Source organism: Podarcis cretensis (genome assembly GCF_951804945.1).
Source record: "Podarcis cretensis genome assembly, chromosome: 10".
NCBI classification, from domain to species: Eukaryota; Metazoa; Chordata; class Lepidosauria; order Squamata; family Lacertidae; genus Podarcis; species Podarcis cretensis.
The window spans coordinates 64,113,017-64,126,569 of NC_137179.1; positions in this window are offsets into that span (position 1 = coordinate 64,113,017).

Below are 13,553 nucleotides of genomic sequence, written 5' to 3' on the forward strand. Positions count from 1 at the left end.
AGCCATGAGTACCCCCATTCAAGGCCACCCATAATGATACCACCCATTATAGCACTCAAAGGGGATGTAAGATGTCCAATGGGAAACCTGTACCTCCCCCCCACCTAGGACACCTTTGTGTCTCCTTTGGGGTGCCTATTGCTTTAACTCTACAGCTTGCACCAGTCCATGCCAGTTATGTTGACTAGCAGTCACCAGCTAGAGCTAAAGCATTAATGGACCTCAGCTATGGGGACTGGAAGAGACTGCGACAGACTTTCCAATCCATGCAGTTAAAGCTACATGATACTTGCTGTATCCCTTGATGAATGTATGGGAAGAATAAAAGTACTCACAAACCAGCATTTATAGATGGCATGTCCTACTATGTGAAATTCTATCACTTCATCCCCCAAACCACCCACCATTCTACCATTCCTTGGTGCTTCTTCTACTTTGTAGTGAGAAAATAAAGACAGGCTTCAACTGAACTACCAGTGTCAAGCATTCCATCAAACAGGGATATATATCTCTTTCTCTTTAGTGTCTTTTCAGAAAGGCTGGCTAGGGATCAAGTTATTAAAAATCTTATAGCTTTTGTTTCAGTTATTGAACTGGCGTTAAATCAAAGAGGCATTGTTATTCCAGCTGTATCTGCAGCTTTTCATTGCTTCATTGCTATTACTGCACTTCAGTGACAGTATACTAAAGTTTGCTCCGCCAGCCGCACACAGAACTGGTAACCAAATTCAGATAATAAGCCATACAGTGTGTTTGGAATCTGCATGGTGGGTTGTTGCTGTTTCGTTTAAAATCGGAAGCCTCTTTTTAGTTGATCAGAGTATATGCATGTATAAAGACAGGGAAATAATATAATTATGATAGATTTTGCAGATTTATTTTTTTTAATGGAGATATTGTCACTAAGGACATTTTCAGACTGATAGCTTATAATACAATAGGAGTGCAGTTTGTTTGTTTGTTTTGGATTCCTTCAAGGCACTTGTTCAAGGAAATGCTTGGGTCTCATTGAATGAGTCACTGCCCTAGATCTGCCTCCTTCCACTCAGGAGTCATAGAACTGTGATTCATGCAGAAATTGAGATGAGTGAGAGATTCTTGTGTTCTTACTGTAGGGTTCAGATGAAACATTCCTGTCTCAAAATGTGCCTGTCCTCCTCATTCACAGTTTGTGCAAGTGGGGAGGAGGGGGAGAGGCAGTGAAATCATAGAATCATAGAGTTGGAAGAGACCACAAGGGCCATCGAGTCCAACGCCCTGCCAAGCAGGAAACACCATCAGAGCACTCCTGATATATGGTTGTCAAGCCTCTGCTTAAAGACCTCCAAAGAAGGAGACTCCACCACACTCCTTGGCAGCAAATTCCACTGTCGAACAGCTCTTACTGTCAGGAAGTTCTTCCTAATATTAAGGTGGAATCTTCTTTCTTGTAGTTTGGAGCCATTGCTCCGTGTCCACTTCTCTGGAGCAGCAGAAAACAACCTTTCTCCCTCCTCTATGTGACATCCTTTTATATATTTGAACATGGCTATCATATCACCCCTTAACCTCCTCTTCTCCAGGCTAAACATGCCCAGCTCCCTTTAGCTGTTCCTCATAAGGCATTGTTTCCAAGCCTTTGACCATTTTGGTTGCCCTCCTCTGGACACGTTCCAGTTTGTCAGTGTCCTTCTTGAACTGTGGTGCCCAGAACTGGACATAGTACTCCAGGTGAGGTCTGACCAGAGCAGAATACAGTGGCACTATTACTTCCCTTGATCTAGATGCAATACTCCTATTGATGCAGCCCAGAATTGCATTGGCTTTTTTAGCTGCCGCGTCACACTGTTGGCTCATGTCAAGTTTGTGGTCAACCAAGACTCCTAGATCCTTTTCACATGTACTGCTCTCAAGCCAGGTGAAATTCTTTGGAAGCTTTCAGACCTTCCCTTGCTAGCAGCCAGATCTTCATATGGCAGTCACTGACCAGCAGCCTCACCCCCTGTCCTTCAAAAAGTTCCAAGAATGTTGCTAAATCATTATATGGTGTTCTTCCAAGCATGTCATTATGGGAGTATGGCTGTTTGCAGACTGCTGCAGCTCCTGAATATTTCAAGTAGCCAGAACAATTACCGTAAAATACAAGAGAGAGTAAAATGCCATTGACACACAAACACACTACTTATGTTAAGCCTCCATTTATCTGGACTTTTAAACCATTTCTTTAAGCCCCAACACATTGGATGGGTGGAGTCTTACTCTTTTGTCTCCTAACCTTCCTCCTGAAATTAAGAAGACTGCTTCAGCCCAGCATTTTTAAAATGTTGGCTGCCATTCAGAATGATATTACGCCATAAATAAAGCATGTTCAGGCATTCAGTCGAACACACTGACTCCCAAAGTAGCAGTGCTTACATGATCCTTGGCATTCTCACATGCCTCTCAACCCCAGAAACCCCAGACCTTCCTTGTGTCATGTTTAGAATGTTTTCTACTAGCATTCACATGGAAGCAAGAGGAACACCTTGTGCAGAATTGGGGACCCTGTTTTATCAGAGTCCATGATTGTGTGGACAATTGTATTGATGTTCAGGTGAACATGAGTAGAAGCCCCTTTTCCATGCAGTACAACTCATATGTTCAGGTCTATACCAGATGAGGCAGCAAGCTCATTCAGATAGCTCAACAAAGGTTGAGAGCCACCTGCAATGTTCTAAGCTGCTACCTTTCCCAGGTTCCACCTTCTGGTGGATAATTTGAAGAGTCTTCAACAGCCAATCTTCTGCTCTGAAAATGGGCAGAAGCCTCTGTTCCATAGCTTCAGTCTTGGTCCATTCCATGCACTGCCGGTGAAGGACTGTGGAAGCCAGTGGATATCCTGGTGTCAGGGGAAGATGCTTGTGCGAGTCCTGGTTCTGGCCCTACAGTTTCTGGTGGTATGGGAGATTGCTTTGTGGGTGACGGTCTATTAACCCCCAGCTCAGTGGTCTCCCGGTCTCCAGGAGCAGGCTCAGATCACTGAACTTGTTCTAACTCTATAGATTGAGACTTTTGTAGCCTCTGACTCTGCTGGGTTCTGGGGTCATGACAATGGGAAGGCAGGAAATGAGCACACAGAGAGACATGCACAGAGACACTGGAGGCGGAGCTTGCATGTGTACCACTTCCCCCAGTCACAGGTACAGCATTTATGAGTTCAAGCAAAAGCCTGAACATACCTCATGGTGCAGCATAATTGTAAGGGCACTCTCAGGGGAGAAAATGCTTCCTCTATACAGTGGTACAGATGCTTCAGGTTATGCAATTTCGGGTTGCGCACCGCACCGCACCGCATTTATGGCACAAGCTGAATCCTTCTTCCATTGAGCACTGGTGGGCAGTAAGGAAATTTTACCATCAAGAAAAATGCATTAGTGGGCAGTAGGTATAAAAAGTTTTATCTCTACTAGAAGTGGCAGGGAAAATAAAGAAAATGGATACAGTGGTACCTTGGGTTACATATGCTTCAGGTTACATATGCTTCAGGTTACAGACTCCTCTAACCCAGAAATAGTACTTCGGGTTAAGAACTTTGCTTCAGGATGAGAACAGAAATCGTGCTCCGGCGGCACGGCGGCAGCAGGAGGCCCCATTAGCTAAAGTGGTGCTTCAGGTTAAGAACATTTTCAGGTTAAGAACGGACCTCCAGAACGAATTAGGTACTTAACCCGAGGTACCACTGTACTACTGTTGAATAGTAAAGGATAAGGTCTTGAAATCTTCAAATAATTTTACCACCCCTCCGAAAACTGACCCTGGTTTCGGGGACCCATTTTCATGACCTCCCTCATGCCTTTTCAAGCTGAACTTTGGGCTCTGCCTTACTTAAAAGTAAACTTTTTGTGTGTGATGTGATTCCAATACATTTTTAATAGCATTCTTCCTGAGCCATCAGAAGTAGCTCTCAGCTGAAAAGGTGTGGGAGCATCTTGCAAACATTTTGACCCCTGGCCTCAAAAGCAAGGCCCTTGGGTAGCGATATGCAGCACCCTTGGTGAAAGCTCATGACACTTTTCACAGGTGGAGATGTCAAAGAAAGAGGAAATGCAATCCTATTTCTAGGGAAACTGATTTATACACCAAATCCTCTTTCCGTATGGCATTTGATCAGGTTTTGGATTCCTTTGTAAAAGCATCTCTGTTCTACCAGACTTTTAATTGCTCTTAAGAGATTTTACAATGTTTTACAAACCTCACTACAGTAGCCAGTGTTCACATGCTTTTATAATAAGCCTGGTTTTATTCTGCTGCTGGTGCTTCCTTTTGCTGTGATCTATTCCATTATTTAAATATTTTACTGCTCAGGCATTTGTGGAAACTGCCTTGGCTTTTCCAATGTAGCGTGAAAATATTTAAGCCATGGGTATATGGAAAGCAGGGATGCGGGTGGTGCTGTGCGTTAAACCACAGAGCCTAGGACTTGCCGATCAGAAGATCAGCAGTTCGAATCCCCGTGACGGGGTGAGCTCCCATTGCTCTGTCCTGCCAACCTAGCAGTTCAAAAGCACGTCAAAGTGCAAGTAGATAAATAGGTACCACTCCAGCGGGAAGGTAAACGGCATTTCCGTGCGCTGCTCTGGTTCGCCAGAAGCAGCTTAGTCATGCTGGCCACATGAACTGGAAGCTGTACACCGGCTCCCTCAGCGAATAAAGCGAGATGAGCGCCGCAACCCCAGAGTCGGCCACGACTGGACCTAATAGTCAGGGGTCCCTTTACCTTTACCTTGTATGGAAAGCACTTGCCCCTGTCCTGATCTTGACAATATCCCTGCAGGTCATAATGGGGCAAAGCAGGCTGGTACTTTCAGCACCACGGAGAGCTCAAAGTGAGCCATTTGCACCAAGTATAAGTTATCAGACATCATTACTCAGATATTTTTCTTCATTTGAGAAGAGGGGAAAGCCAATCAAAATTACAGTAGATGTTTGTTTCCAGAACAGTGAACAAATGGTATGCGCTTATGAGATCCTGAATCACACTTCACAGCTTTTATAAACACGGCTCGAAGAAGTTTGAAAGTTTAAAGAGCATAACAAAAATCAAACTGCATATTTGTATGTGGGGAGTGGAATCTCCAAGCAGAATGCATATTTAAAATTCTACTTTTGTTGAGAACTGATGTGGAAAGGGATGGGATCTGTCTCAATAACTTCAAGTAGTTCTATATGCATAAGTCATTGCACTGAATTTCTACCTGTATAATCACATTTCTCCATATTTAATTTTCATGTTTCAATTCGCATTGCTCCCTTTACGTATCAGTGACAAGAGAAAAGAAAGGATTTTACATTTGGAATATGAAGTCCAAATCCTGCAATTCTTTTGCAATTATTAGTCCAGTAAAATTTGCTGTATAGTTTTTTTCGAACTATTTTTTTAAAAATAATATTTATTACTTTTTAAAAAGGAAAAAGAGAGAAAAGAGAAAAAAAAAGAACAAGAGCAAGAAAAAATAAAACAATACAATACAATATATAAACCATACAAAACACAACCTCAACACATCACCCAACAAAAATAGTTTTTCGAACTATTTTAATTATAATTATTAGGTTTTTTTTAACATATAAGAACAAAAAGAACAGCATATATCAAAACAAATTCCAATATGGAATGGGTAGTAAGTTGTGCTACAGACACTGCAGCCAAAATAAGAAAAGAGAAGTAGAAGGACAAATTCCAATTATGGTGGAGAAGAGAAAATATCATTTAATCTAATCTCTTTGTCCATAGCTAGCATGTATTTTTGCATATCTGATGCATTGGCATATTAAATAAAGTTCCACCGTACAGGAATGAATGCTTCTGGTTTCTCTTCCCCTTGTAACAGGCATACAATATGGGCAATTTTCTCCAATACATCAGTTGTCCAAATATTGCTATACCAGACTTGAAGAGACAAATGACGTAGGTTTCCCGTTGTTATTGTTTGACACTCAGCAGAAACAATACAAGCAGTTTGATCTGAACATTCTTGCTGCATAGTAGTTCATATATATATGGTGGCAGACATATTCTGAAGTTCTGCTGTCTGGATAGACCTATTTTCTGACATTTTTATCCCACCTTTCTTCTAAGGAGCTGAATTTCAGACTCACAATAACAAAATGAGGATAGACTGAGGCATAATGATTTGCATTATGAGCAAGTATTCTGGTTATCCTAGAACCAGAAGAGGCACAAAAAGGGCAGAGGTGAGGTTGGCTGCACATAGACACAGTCTCTGATTGCTTGGAAAAAGCCCTGGAGAGGTGGAAACTTAGAAGGCTGTGAGGAAGCAGGAAATTTCATTCTCAGCAACCAATTTGCATGAAGGAAGACCACGAGGAATTAACTGTTCTGCTCATTAGGCCTGACATTCAACCAAGACTGTGAAGATTCTATTTTTTGCAAATAAAGAGTTAACTCCATCTTTGAACTGTGTGATTACTGACTGACACACTCCTGTGACGACAACCCCCCAAAATATGTAAAGAAAATAGTAGAACTTTCTGGCTCTTTGCTATATAGCGGAGGGAGCCAGTACCCTCCAGATGTTGCCAGCATGGCCATTAACCAGGGATGATTGGAGTTCTGGTCTGAAAACATCTGGTAGGTACCATCTTGGTGACACCTACTTTAGGGCATAAGGGCTGACATCTCCCTCAATTCTCAAACTTCCCCTACATAACAAATTAGTTGTTTGCAGTCCTTCTAACTACTAGACCAGGGCATCTAAAACTTTCTATCCCCCGGGTTCAGCTTCAAGTCACTGAAAATTAACGAGGCCCACTCCACCGCAATGCTTTCCATCATCGTCAGGGTTACAAGCAGCCAACCCCAACCCCCCCTTTATTATTTCTCTAGTCTTGCGGCTGCCTGCTGTTTCAGGGCAGCAGAGAATTTTTGTCAGCATTCCTTTCTTTTAAAAAAATCATTAAACAGAATCCAATGACTCATTAAGGATGAAAATTCATCCTGACCTTTGCATTGTAATTAATTTAGCACTTTTATCAGTGCGTCCAATTTTCTGCGCGCTGCTCACCCTGAAAATGAGGTGGTCTGAGAGACTCAAATTGAGAGAGGAAACAAATGGTGAAATATTTAAGATATGATTGATGCCCAAGTGTGAGGTGAGCAGATATAAATGAGGACAGGGGCATAGGTGCCTAATTGTTATGTAGAAGACAGACTTTTAGCAGGAGTAACTTCTCTTAGCCTGGCAACCCTATGGTGTGAGAAATATTATCCATTTGGTGGAGGCGGGAGGGAATAACTAAATGTACAGTAGCCCTCTCCTCCAGTGTCATAACTTTTATATGCCTGTTGTCTTTGTCCATGGAGTTTTCTTGGCAGTGATACTGGAGTGGCTTGCCGGTTCCTGCTCCAGGTGGATCAGATTTGGTCAAAACTCTCCACTATGACCTGTTCATCTTGGGTGGCCCTGCATGGCATAGCTCATAGCTTCTCTGAGTTATTCAAGCCCCTTCACCATGGCAAGGCAGTGATCCATGAAAGGTCCGTATAGTAAAAGCTATGGTTTTCCCAGTAGTGATGTATGGAAGTGAGAGCTGGACTATAAAGAAGGCTATCACCGAAGACCCAAAGCATAGTGTAAAAGAAGCTCTACAAAAATTTGAAGAATTTGGCACCGTATCAGGACTTAAGGTTAATAAGAATAAAACTAAGATGTTGGTCAAAAATCTAACCAAGGAAGAAACGGTAGAACTAGAGCAAAGGGTGGGAATAATGACGGTAAAAAAGGTAAAATACCTTGGGGTATGGATTACGGCTAAAAATATTAACCTATTTAAAGATAATTACGAGGTCACCTGGAAAAATATTAAGAGAGATTTGGAAATTTGGGACAGAATGAGACTATCCTTCTTAGGAAGGATAGCAGTTGTAAAAATGAATGTTCTACCCAGAATGTTGTTCCTATTTCAAACTATCCCAGTGCTCAAAGGTCTAAAGCAATGCCAAGAATGGCAGAGAACCTTGGCGAAATACATCTGGCAGGGAAAAAGACCACGAATTAAAATGAAAATATTAGTAGATAAAAAGGAAAGAGGGGGCTTTTCCCTACCAGATTTGAGTTTATACTATGAAGCGGCATGTTTATTGTGGCTAAAAGATTGGATAAGATTGGAAAATAGAGAATTATTAGATCTGGAGGGCTTCGATAATAGGTTCGGGTGGCACTCGTACCTGTGATACGGAAAGGTGAAGGCACACAGGGGCTTCCTAAACCATATTTTTAGGGGTCCAATATTCCAGGTATGGGAGAGGAACAAAAATCTCTTGGAAAGGAAAACCCCTTGGTGGATCTCTCCAATAGAGGTGTTGACTATTAAGAAAACTAATATGAAAGAGAAGAATGCCACTTATGAAGAACTTATAACTAAATCGGAACACGGTTTGAAACTTAGACCTTATGAGGAGATAAAATCTCTTTTTACAAGTTGGTTACAATATTACCAGGTGAATGGTCTGCTAACTGAAGACAAAAAGAAATTAGGATTTGAAGATAAAAAATCTAGGTTTAATGTGGAGGTAATACAGGGAAAGAGTAAAGCACTGTCCAGGATATATGACATACTACTGGAGTGGTACACTAAAGATGAGGAGGTGAAGGAGGCAATGACAAAGTGGGCGATAGACGTGGGCTATAACATCGATTTTGAAAGGTGGTTAGAATTATGGAATAATAATATAAAGTTTACGGCGTGTATGGCATTGAGGGAAAATATGTGGAAGATGATATATAGGTGGTATCATACACCGGTGAAATTAGCTAAGATTTATAGGTTAAAGAACAAACGATGTTGGAAATGTGGGGAAGCAGAAGGCGATTTCTACCACATGTGGTGGCTATGTAACAAAGTGAAAAAATTTTGGGAACTAATATATAATGAACTTAAAAAAATTCTTAAATATACCTTTCCCAAAAAACCTGAAGCCTTTCTGCTAGGAATGCTGGGTAAAGAGATTAAAAAAGAAGATAAGAATATATTCCTCTACGCCACCACAGCCGCAAGAATCATGCTGGCACAAAACTGGAAAACGGAAATTATACCTAATATAAGTGACTGGCAAGTTAAAATGGTGGAATACGCCGAACTTGCTAGACTAACGGCTAGAATACGAGACCAAGATGAGCAAATATCTCATAAAAATTGGAGTAAATACTGGAAATATACTGAAAATAAATTGTAGATGACACTGGTGGGCTTCGATTAACTCTAACAGAGAATAACTAATATTTAAATTTAAGAGAAAATACGTGAATGTAGGATTATTTGATACTTACCAATAGGGTGGAGGGAAGTCCAGGACTAACTAAAGTCCAAAGGTTTTTTTTTTCTTTTTTCTTTTTTTTCTTCTTTTTTCTTTCTTTCTTTCTTTCTTTTTTGTATATCTACATGTATGCTTGTATATCTACATGTATGCTTTTGTATATCTACATGTATGCTTGTAAGTTGGGTGATATGATGATCTGTATAGCGTATATTTGTATAGACATGTGTATTTTCAAAACTTGAATAAAAAGTACTTACAAAAAAAAAAAAAAAGAAGGCTATCACCGAAGAATTGATGCTTTTGAATTATGGTGCTGGTGGAGACTCTTGAGAGTCCCCTGGACTGCAAGAAGAACGAACCTATCCATTCTGAAGGAAATCAGCCCTGAGTGCTCACTGGAAGGACAGATCATGATGCTGAGGCTCCAGTACTTTGGCCACCTCATGAGAAGAGAAGACTCCCTGGAAAAGACCCTGATGTTAGGAAAGATTGAGGGCACAAGGAGAAGGGGATGACAGAGGATGAGATGGTTGGATAGTGTTCTCGAAGCTACCAGCATGAGTTTGACCAAACTGCAGGAGGCAGTGGAAGAGTGCCTGGCGTGCTCTGGTCCATTGGGTCACAAAGAGTCGGACACCACTAAACAACTAAACAACAACAACAACAGCCCTCTCCTCACTTGCATTTGGGCATCCTAGCTATTTATTATTAGGTTTGTATATCATCTTTCCTCCAAGGATCTGCAAGTGGCATACAGAGATCTCCCACTCCCCACCCTGTTCTTATAGTAACCCAGTGTTGTATGTTAGTTCTGAGAGATAATGACTGACTCAAGGTCAACAGCTATATAGTAAAAGGTCATCAATGGGGATTTGAACTCCACTGGTGTCTGAGGTCCTAGTCTAACACTCTAACCACTATACCAGGTGGGATCTCAAACTGTTTCCATTATATCCAACTTTATCGGAAGCTTCTGGTTTAGCAGAACTTAGTCACAGTCTCTATATGTTCCTTTCTTTCCAGTCCATTTCTTTCCAGGCACCAACGAACACACCCAAAGGCAGCAGAAGCACACTGGGTCTTTCCTCTTTAGGGTCTTAGAAGCTACTACTGTTGCTATCTGAATTTTGTACTAAGCCGTTTTGTGTTAACACTGGTACTGCTGTACTGCTTTTAGTGGCAGGTTAAGACATTTTTGTCTGCTCAAGCTTTTTAATGTTACAGTATTGTTATAGCTGGATTAATAGGTCAGCAGTATTATTCTGGTTCGATTATTTTGTTTTGATTTTTATTGTTTTAATATTGCATGGATGTGTTTTTAGGTATGCCACCATAGAATTCACGTGTAAAAGAAGCAAGTTTGGTTCCATCACTGCCTCATCTCTAGCAGTTTAAGCTTTATTGCTCTCTGGCTCTCTGTGAGTTACATGATTTTACTTTTTGCAAGTTGCTCATTAATAATAATAATATTTTTTTATTTATACCCTGTCCTGCCCTGTTCAGAAAACCAGGCTCAGGGCAGCTAACAACAAATTTAAAACACTTAATTGATGCAACAACAACAACAACAAAACATAAAATACAGTATAAAACATGAATAACAATAAATTCAGAATTCAAAAATCAATTCAGGAGGAAAATCCATCCAATAAACATTAGATGATCACCAGGGCTAGCTGGCTAAATTAATCCTATTTGGGCCAGTGAGGAGACCAGGGGAGAATTAGCTGTGGGATCCCAGAGTGGGTAATCTTCATATAAAGGGGGAGGGGGAGGGGAGGAAAGTGAATAAAAGATCAGGCTAAGTTCAAATTGAAAGCCAGGCAGAATAGCTCTGTCTTACAGGCCCTGCGGAAGGAAGTTAAATCCTGCACTAAAATTCCAGTTCTTCCTCGGTTCGTGGTTGCACCTCTATGCTATCCAGCACCTCTATGACATCAGAGCAGGAAGCAAAAGAAGCTATGAGCTGTGTTCCTTCCTCCTCTTATGTAGTATTAGAACTTGGAGCACTTACAATTCTGCAGGCTGTCTGGACATGCTAAATTTCACATGGCTTAAACTATAAAGAAGAAGTGTAAAGACATAAAATCCACACAGAAACATTTTATTTGGACTTAAACTCACTTGCAGAATGAACACAGTGGCTGTTGAAAATAATGAAGGATTAACATCAGAATGTATTAAGGGAATTATTGTAATATTTTGAAATGCAGTAGAAATATGAGATGATTAGGATTCCTTCCGATCTTGAAGCATGGGAAGTCAGCTAAAAAATAATATCTTTTTATAATTAGGCATAACATTGAGATTTGTTTGATTATTGGGCAATTTGTGTAATTTGGAATATATAATTTGGTTTGATTGGAAAATTTTAAAAAATATTATTTAAAAAAATAAAATAAAAAAAATAAATTTCACATGGTTTACCACTTATTTATGTATTGCTCTACTGCAAAAAAATAAATAAATCACACAATGCTTTGCTCTTTTACTGGTAGTGATAAGTGTATACTAGGGATCAGCTTTCTGCAACAAGAAAGCATACTCTCTTTTTCGAGGAAAGGAAGAAATCAACAAGTTCACAAGTGGAGAAAACGAGATTAAAACCTCTGGCATCCAGAAGTCCTTTTGCTCTGTTGGCTGACATTCTGGTACCCTGTGGTTCTTCGTGATTGGTTTACCTATTCTCTAGCCGACCCGAGGGCCTGCCTACAATTGTCCCCATCCATCTATCTCTGTCTGTCTTCTTTACAAAACACCCCGCAAGTTCCGCACACCTTCCTTTTGCACTTTTGGGATACCTCCTTTATTAAATTATCTATAATCGGTGATCTGTTATTAAATAAAAGCTATTTTATTGAGCCAAAGTGGTTCCATAGGTCCAGGAACCCTATTAGAGGTTTAATGCACTTATAAGAGGTGACAGATGGAATGGACAGTTGTGAGGATAGAGTGGGACCCTGCTAACCCACCAGAGATAGAGCACATCAATCAGAAAAGACATGGAAAGACCAGGAGTACCAAAAAGGGATTCTTTTGTTATTTTCTTATGGTTTCTTTCACTGGGTGGTTAGCAACTAAATACTGTGGAGAAAATGGGCATTTAGCACCGCCTGCTGCAATCTGCTCATAGGTAGTTGCTTGGATAGTCCAAATATGAATAAGAAGAGCAGAATAAGGTGCATATATCTGCCTCCGAGGATGGGTGTGTTTGGGAAAAATTTAGGACAGGGGATGTGCACCTTTTAAATATTATTTTATTAATTTCCAAAAAATAAAAATACATATTCAAACATAGAAAAAACAGAGTTGACTTCCCCCTATTCCGCCCTGTGGAACACTCTCCCTTCAGATGTGAAGGAAATAAGCAGCTATCTTCTTTTTAAAAGACAGCTGAAGGCAGCCCTGTTTAGGGAAGTTTTTGATATTTAATGCTGTATTGTTTTTAACTCTTGATTGGAAGCTGCCCAGAGTGGCTGGGGAAACTCAGCCCGATGGGCGGAGTATAAATAATAAATTATTATTATTATTATTATTATTATTATTATTATTATTATTATTCTTCCCTTCCCTAGTCCCCTTGTTTATCATTATAACACATGTCCATTTTAAATTATAAAATCATTAAAATTATTTCTTGTCCAGTCATAAGGTCTTTACAAGTATTTCTCTTGTTGTTGTTTAGTCTTTTAGTCGTGTCCGACTCTTCGTGACCCTTGGGCCAGAGCACGCCAGACACTCCTGTCTTCCACTGCCTCCCGCAGTTTGGTCAAAACAAGTATTCTTAAAATCCTGCTAATGTGTTAACCTGTGTACATTGCTTCTGTATATATGCAATAAAGTCCTTTCAATCTTCTTTCTATTCATTGTCATCTCTTCCTCTTAATTTCAAAGTCAATTTTGCCATTTCAGCATACTCCATTAACTTCACTTGCCAATCTTCTTTAGCTGGGACACCTTCTTCTTACCAATGTTTTGCTAATAGTATTTGTTGCATATTCATATAAGTCTTGTTGCGGTCTTGGTATATCCAATCCTGTAATACCTAGTAGGAAAGCTTTAGGTTTTTTAACGAGATGTGCACCTCAAGGCAGACATCCTCCAATCCTAATTTCACTCTTCCTTTCTTCATCTACTGTAGCTCATTTGTCATGAGTTTGAGGCCCATGTTGGGCAAAGGATCCGTCATTGCAGGGGCTTGGATGAGATTACCTTTGTGGTCTCTTCCAACTCTACAACTCTACGATTCTATGAT